The following is a 6,764-nucleotide window of genomic DNA, read 5'->3' as shown; positions in this document are numbered from 1 at the left end:
AGCGACTTCTCCATCCGCCGCCAACTGCCAGCACCCCGTCAAAAAACGACCCTTCCGCCTCTCCGTTATCTACTCGCAGAGGCGCGCCTGTCCCTCCTCCATCGCCCCACCAAGCCACCCACCAACCCCCTCTCACTCGCCCTCCTTCCACTCGCCGCACCAACTCAGCCCCATCTCACACTCCTCCCTCTCAATTACACTTCCCTCCCATCCGCCACGAAGCCCGCCCCTCACCTCCCCATCCTAATACTACTGTCTCCCCGCAGCTCCGCTACCCCAATCGCCAACACAAACCAGCCCAATCTCACCTCCCCTCCCTAATTACCGTCGACTCCCTCCGAGGCTCCTCCATGCGCCCCACCCGCCCATCTCTACCCTACGCACCTTTAATACTACTCGTCCCCCTCCACGCCCACAACCAGGCCCAGTCTCACCCCGCCTTCCTATCTATTAACTACTCCTCTCTCCAATGCGCCCACCGAAGCCGCAGCCCATCTCGACCCGCGTTGCCACCTTAAAATTCACGACCTATCCCCCCATGTCGGCCGCCACGAACGACAGCGCAGACTTACCCTCCCTACTCACTACCCGGCTCCCCCTCCTCCATACGGCACACAACCAGCGCCATCTCACACCCTCCCCTTAATTCACTACTCCCCTGTTCCTCCACAATCCTGCCCCACAACGCAGTTCCCACTCCACCCTCCCTCCTTAATCTAACTTACCCTCCTCCATCGCCCCCCACAACCCAGCCCACTCGTACGAACCCCCTCTAATTACCACTGTGCTCCCCTCCCTCCATCGCCCACAAGTGACCAGCCCGACTCACCGCTCCCTCCTTTAATTACTACTCTGGTTCCCCCTCCCATCGCCGCACAGTTGACCAGGCCGATCGTCACCCCTTCCACCTTAATGTACTAACTCCCTCCTCCATCGCGCCCAATACCCAGCCCCATCTCACCCTGCACTCCCTTCTTGTCAATACCCTCCCTTCCTCAAGTCGGCCCCACATTGGTGGACACCAGGCCCATCTCACCCCTCTCTTCTATTAATCTTACTGCCCGCCTCCATCGCCACAACCTAGTCCCGAGTAATCACCCTCCTCCTAATTGACTACCTCTCCCCTCCGATCGCCGCCACTAACCGCCCCATTCACCCGTCCCTGTCTTTAATTAAGCTGATTGCCTACCTCATGATCCGCCCCCACAAGCCAAGTCCTATGTCCGTCACCATCTCCTGCTCACTAGCTCCCCTTCTCCGATCGCCCCACAACCAGCCACTGCTCATGGCCCAATAAGCCGTGCTGTGCCGTCACATGGTCGTCTACGAAGGGAAGGCAGGCCGCGGGGTGGCCTTCGGGCCAGGGCACGCCGATGGGCAAGTGGCAAAAGCAGTATAGCACGCAGGTTGAATCCGAGGGCAGAGGCGTGGGCTTGTTCTCAACTTTCCTTCAGAACGCCCACTAACGGCCGCCATATGCATAACGTGAAATAAACGATCATAACTCGGAGTGGCTAGAGTACGCGTCACCGGACAGATGCTCCCTAAAGGCAATCCAACTTGTTGTCTCCACTGCCCTTGTTTAATTTTTTCCGTGTAAAATCGAAATGATCAATCAGCGACAAATAGAGCGTATAGGAAGTGGAGTGTGATAATTAAAGAGCCGAAGGGAGAACGCAGCACAAGCAAGCAGGGCGCGAAAAGAGATAGAGGGGATAAGAGGAGCCGGAGAATAATCGAAGAGAAAAGAGATGGCAAGAGCTGGTGACTCAGAAGGGAGAGGGTGACAGGAAGCGAGCGAGATGGAAGAGCAAAAACAGGCAGATGGGGAGGAAAGGCGGAAAGCCGGCGAGACGAGAGCATCGGCGATAAACAGCAGACGAGAGAGAGAGGCCCAGATAGAACGAGAAGGAGCGCCTCCTACAGCGACGTAAAATGTCGTAGTCATACCATGCGCTTCCTAAGAATTACCGGCGCCGTGTAAAAATGTTTTGTGAAGAGAAATCAAATTGCCTGCCGGTTCTGGTTCCGAGAAGAGGAAGCAAGGGGAGGCGGGTTTCATCAAGCACATCAAATTCTGCCTCGTGAGTACAAACAACTATCGCTGAGTACCGCGAGCTATAAAAGATCCCATGATTTCCCACTTGATGCTTGAGTGTGCATGCGCGCAGTCAGTAGGTGAGTAATATGAGAGTAATGGCCCTAGTGCTGTGCCCGGGGAAAGCTATAGTACGGGTGCTAGCCAGAGCGCGCGCGGAGGGCAAGAACGCGACGGAAGTGGATAGAGCTAAAAGTTGAAACAGATGTCCGAGTTGGCCGTGGGACCGGACTTGACCTAATACTCGCTTGCGCTCGTTGTTGCCTACACGCCTGCACTGGGCTGCTTCTGTCCTGGGCTGCTACTGGTACTATGGCTGCCTGCTGCCTGCTCGCTGCGCTACTAGGCTAGGCTGCTGCTGCGTGGCCAGCTTGTGCTGCTGCTGGCTGCTTAGCTGACAGCGCTCTGCTGCTACTGGCCTTCGCGCTGCTTGCTGGTTTCCCGCTCTGGCGAGAAGCTAGCTGCTTGTTCCTGCCTCCTGCAGCTTACGGCTACTGCCTGGGACTCATCGCTGGCTACTCGCGAGCTACGCTGCTACTGCCTCGGCTACTGGCTGCTACTTGCCTGGCAACTGGCTCCTACTGGGCTGCCTACGTACGACCTGGGCTACTGCGAGCTGCTCGACTGCTGGCTTACTGCTGCACCTGCCGCTACTGCGGGCTACTGCCTAAGGCTAACGCGCTACTGCGTGTCTACTGCCTCTGCTAACTGCAGCTACTGGCTGTGTTCCGGCCTCCTCGTCAGCCTTACTGCTAACCTGCTCGACATAACTGCTGGCTTACTGCTCGCCCTACTCGAAGCTGCTTGACGGGGCTGCGTGCTTCCGTGTAACTCCAAACACGCCCATGTCCTCGTCTGCGCCAACCCGCTCGCTACAACAGAGGACAAAAGCACAGCAGAGAAGCGCCGCCTAGCGCGCCGGTCCGTTACTATGTAGGTGGTAGAAGCGTGCCCCGCAAAAGTGGGCCTGCCGACCGAGCGGAGCCACGCAAAAAGAAAGAGTGGTGCGCGAAATGTCCGCGGGCAAAGAACAACATTTGTGTTGCGTTTTCGCTCTCCCGATAAACGCACCGCCACTGCGCCTTCAGCCGCTGGTGCTGGCGGAAGCGCGAGCGCACCGAAATCACTGCTCCGGATGTATCGCATCACACGCAGCGGACGGACGCCCTGGTCGTGCGTGATTTAACGAAATGTTTTCAAGATTTGTCGTGGTTATTCGGCCCACAGGCCAGCCTAGTCGCCTTACTCTTGCGTGACGTTAATATTCACCACTCGGTAGATATGTTATTATGACAATTAATATTTCCGAAAGGTGGATCGCGGCTCAATTTGCCGTGGGCTTCTGTGGTTTGGAACCGTGTTCCTCCAATACCCGTTGAAACATAGGGTATTCTAATCCAAGAATTTTTCGCCAGATGTGTAACGTTGCAATGTGGCTTTATCGAAGACGATGGAGTTATCGACGCGAGATGTCAAGCATATTACTCGTATTGTTTGGCGCAGAATGTTCTCAGCTAACCGATTGGCCCCTGGCCTGTGCAACATGTCAAGAAAACACCATATCCGTCCCTTATAAATGACGTTCGTAATAGTATCTATCTAACTATCTATATATATATATATGTATATATAACTAGCTATCGTATTAGCTACCTGTCTAGTCTATCTAATAATATCTATATTAGCTTAGGCCTAGCTATCATTATCTATCTATGCTTTCACGCTCTCTCCTCTCTCAATCTCTTCTCTCCGTCCTCTCGTCGTCCGTCTCTCTGCCTCGCTTCTCTCTCTCTAATCTCGTCTCTTCCTCTCGCTCTCTTCCAGTATCTCTCTCTCTCTCCTCTCCGTCTCTCTCTCTTCGTCTCCTTCACCTCATATATAATATAATATTTATAGCTAGATTAAGATACTAGATATAATGCGATGTGGACGATATAGAGATATCCCATAAGCGCAAGCCGCTGTTGAGTAACATCAGAGTGGAACTGTGTAGGCACCGCATTGTACTCAGTTCCTTATGAAGTCTTCCTAGCTTTAACGACATTGTAATATAGGCTATAGTGTTATTCAAATACAGTAATTGCACGCGTGGCACATCAATATATGATCCGAGAAACGACGGTAAACGAACGTTAATTGATGCCTATTCTGCAGGGACGGCACGTCTCTGGGCAAAAAAAGAAGTAAATACAGTCAGCTATTGCCCCTAAACAAAGAGGCGATGATCAATCAACATCAGGGCGCAGGAAACGAAGTCACAGCAGAAAATATATAAAAGTACTAGCCCGCCTGCAATGCTACAGTCTAAATCCTGCACATAGAATGCGGCCTACTCTTAACAACAGACCTAGACGAATTATATTCCTGCTTTAGATGCCGCGAGCGCGAGTATTGAGAACTCACCACACTCTGCAAAAGACTCACCAGTAACACGTGAAAATTTTATCTCGGCTCCATCTGACAGCCCGCTTTTGGTTCAATTCATACTTACTAGTATGATTAGCAAATATATTGCCACAAGGATCTCCATGACGAGATGTAGTGATTTGTTCCCATAAAGTTTCCCAACATTTTTGCGAAAAAAGTTCTTATTGAACCCACGCGAGTGGTAAATTCAAATATAAACAAACTGAAAGGGACTCAGGTTTGTTAAATTGAATAAGAAATATTCAGAAAGGCCCAAGTCTTTAGAATAGGCCGTCTCATTTTAGAGTGTCGCAGCGCGGAAAGGCACAATTGCAGCGTCGTTCTCTTCCTTTACCCACTCCCACATCAAGCCTTTTCGCTCTCTCCTATCGCGACGCCCTCTCTCCTCCTCTCCCTCCCTCTCTCTCCTCATGTCGCTCTCTCTCTTCTCGTTTCTCTCCTTTCCTCCTCTCTCGTTCATCTTCTCTCTCTCGTTCTCTCCCTCGCTCTCTTTCTCTCTCTCGCGTCGCTATCTTGTTTGCTCTATACCTATTTCCCTCGCGTTTTGTAATTACATCTACGTGAATAGGTTGATGATATGACGGGCGATGAATGCGCCCTTACTCACTGATGCACACACGCACGACAGTGCAAGCTACTCATGCCAGCGACTGCTGCATATATATATATATATACACGCTGCGTACATATTACACGTGCTACCCTTGCATTGTGTGAGTGAGAGAGGTGTGACGAAGGTGGGACAGAGGGAGAGAGATGATAGAGAGAAGCACAACAACAGAAAAAGAGAGGCGGGAATGAAGAGAAGGAGAGACAATGGGAGCGGAGAATATACAGAGAAAGCGAAAGATAAAGAGAGAGGTGGAGGGGAATGGAGGGAAAGAGCGGGGGAAGCGAGAAGGAAACACAGCGAGAGAGAGAGAGAGAGAGAGAGAGAGAGAGAGAGAGAGTAGAGAGACGGGGAGAGAGAGAGAGAGAGAGGGAAAGAAAAAGAGTGAGAGAGAGTGAGAGGGATGAAGAGACAGAAGTTTTCTGCGTGTCTTTGTCTAACATCTCTTTATGTATAGAGTAGACGACCACTGGTCATTTATTTCCACTGTACGACACAGATGGCATCCCGAAATTTAATTACGTAATTTTGCAGCATCAATGATTCATCAAGACTCGACTGTACTTGCATTAACGCAGCAGCAGCAGCGCAGACATTTTCATACTTGCGTTCTCGGCCATTTTCATAGCGATAAAACTCGAGAGGGTTTAATGTCGATAAATTCTTACAACCGATTTTTATCTGCTCGTAAATATTTCATCCCCGCCGTTTCGCCTTGCGCCATAGTGCTTCCCGTGTTTTTTTCCTACCAGCTCCTAAAATTGAAAACGTTTTTCATCTTTTTCGAAAGAATGATGGAATTAAAGGGGCAGTACCAACCGTGTCGGGGTTGTATGTACACACGCGTGCGTTTCTTTACACTTGCGCTGTTTTTAGATGGAAGTATACCGACGGACGCAATCGAAAATGCGATAGCCGATAGTAAAATATCGGTTGGTTTATTGACATTTTCCCCATGGCCCGATAGAGCTTTGTGTGTTAAAGTGCTGTGTAACAATCACACGCACTAATGTGTGTAATTCATTACTCGCACACACACACACACACACATATATATATATATATATATATATATATATATATATATCCTTTGGCGCCAGCTCTCGCTATGCATCTGTATCTTTCCAGACGAAGCTAGATTTCATTCGTCACTATTGCTATAGTTAGCGCTGTGAGACATCACTTTCCTTTCACCAGCAACAATAGCAGCAACAGCAACACCACGAATAACAAAACAGAATCATCATCAACGACAACAGCAACAGCAGCAACACCAGCATCATCAGCAACAACAACGACAGCAACAGCAGCAACCGCAACAGCATCAACACCAGCACCATCATCATGCATTAACAACAACAACAGCAGCAGAAGCAGCAGCAACAACAACAACAACAACAACAACAATAGCAGCAGCAGTAATACCAGCAACAACTGCATGTCTTCGTAGCGAATGTTGAAAGTGGTTCACTGAAAAAAATGGTAGGCTCTTTGACCTCTGCCTGCGATGCTGCATGCACGAGAGCGACATCGTGGCGCCAGACAACCCAGCTCCCATTGATCCATCTCACGCTATGTCATCTAGCTGTTGCTTGTGTGTGTGTGTGTGTGTGTGTGTGTGTGTGTGTT

This window comes from Priapulus caudatus, unplaced genomic scaffold, assembly GCF_000485595.1.
Source record: "Priapulus caudatus unplaced genomic scaffold, Priapulus_caudatus-5.0.1 Scaffold217, whole genome shotgun sequence".
NCBI classification, from domain to species: Eukaryota; Metazoa; Priapulida; class Priapulimorpha; order Priapulimorphida; family Priapulidae; genus Priapulus; species Priapulus caudatus.
This window is presented reverse-complemented; position numbering follows the sequence as displayed.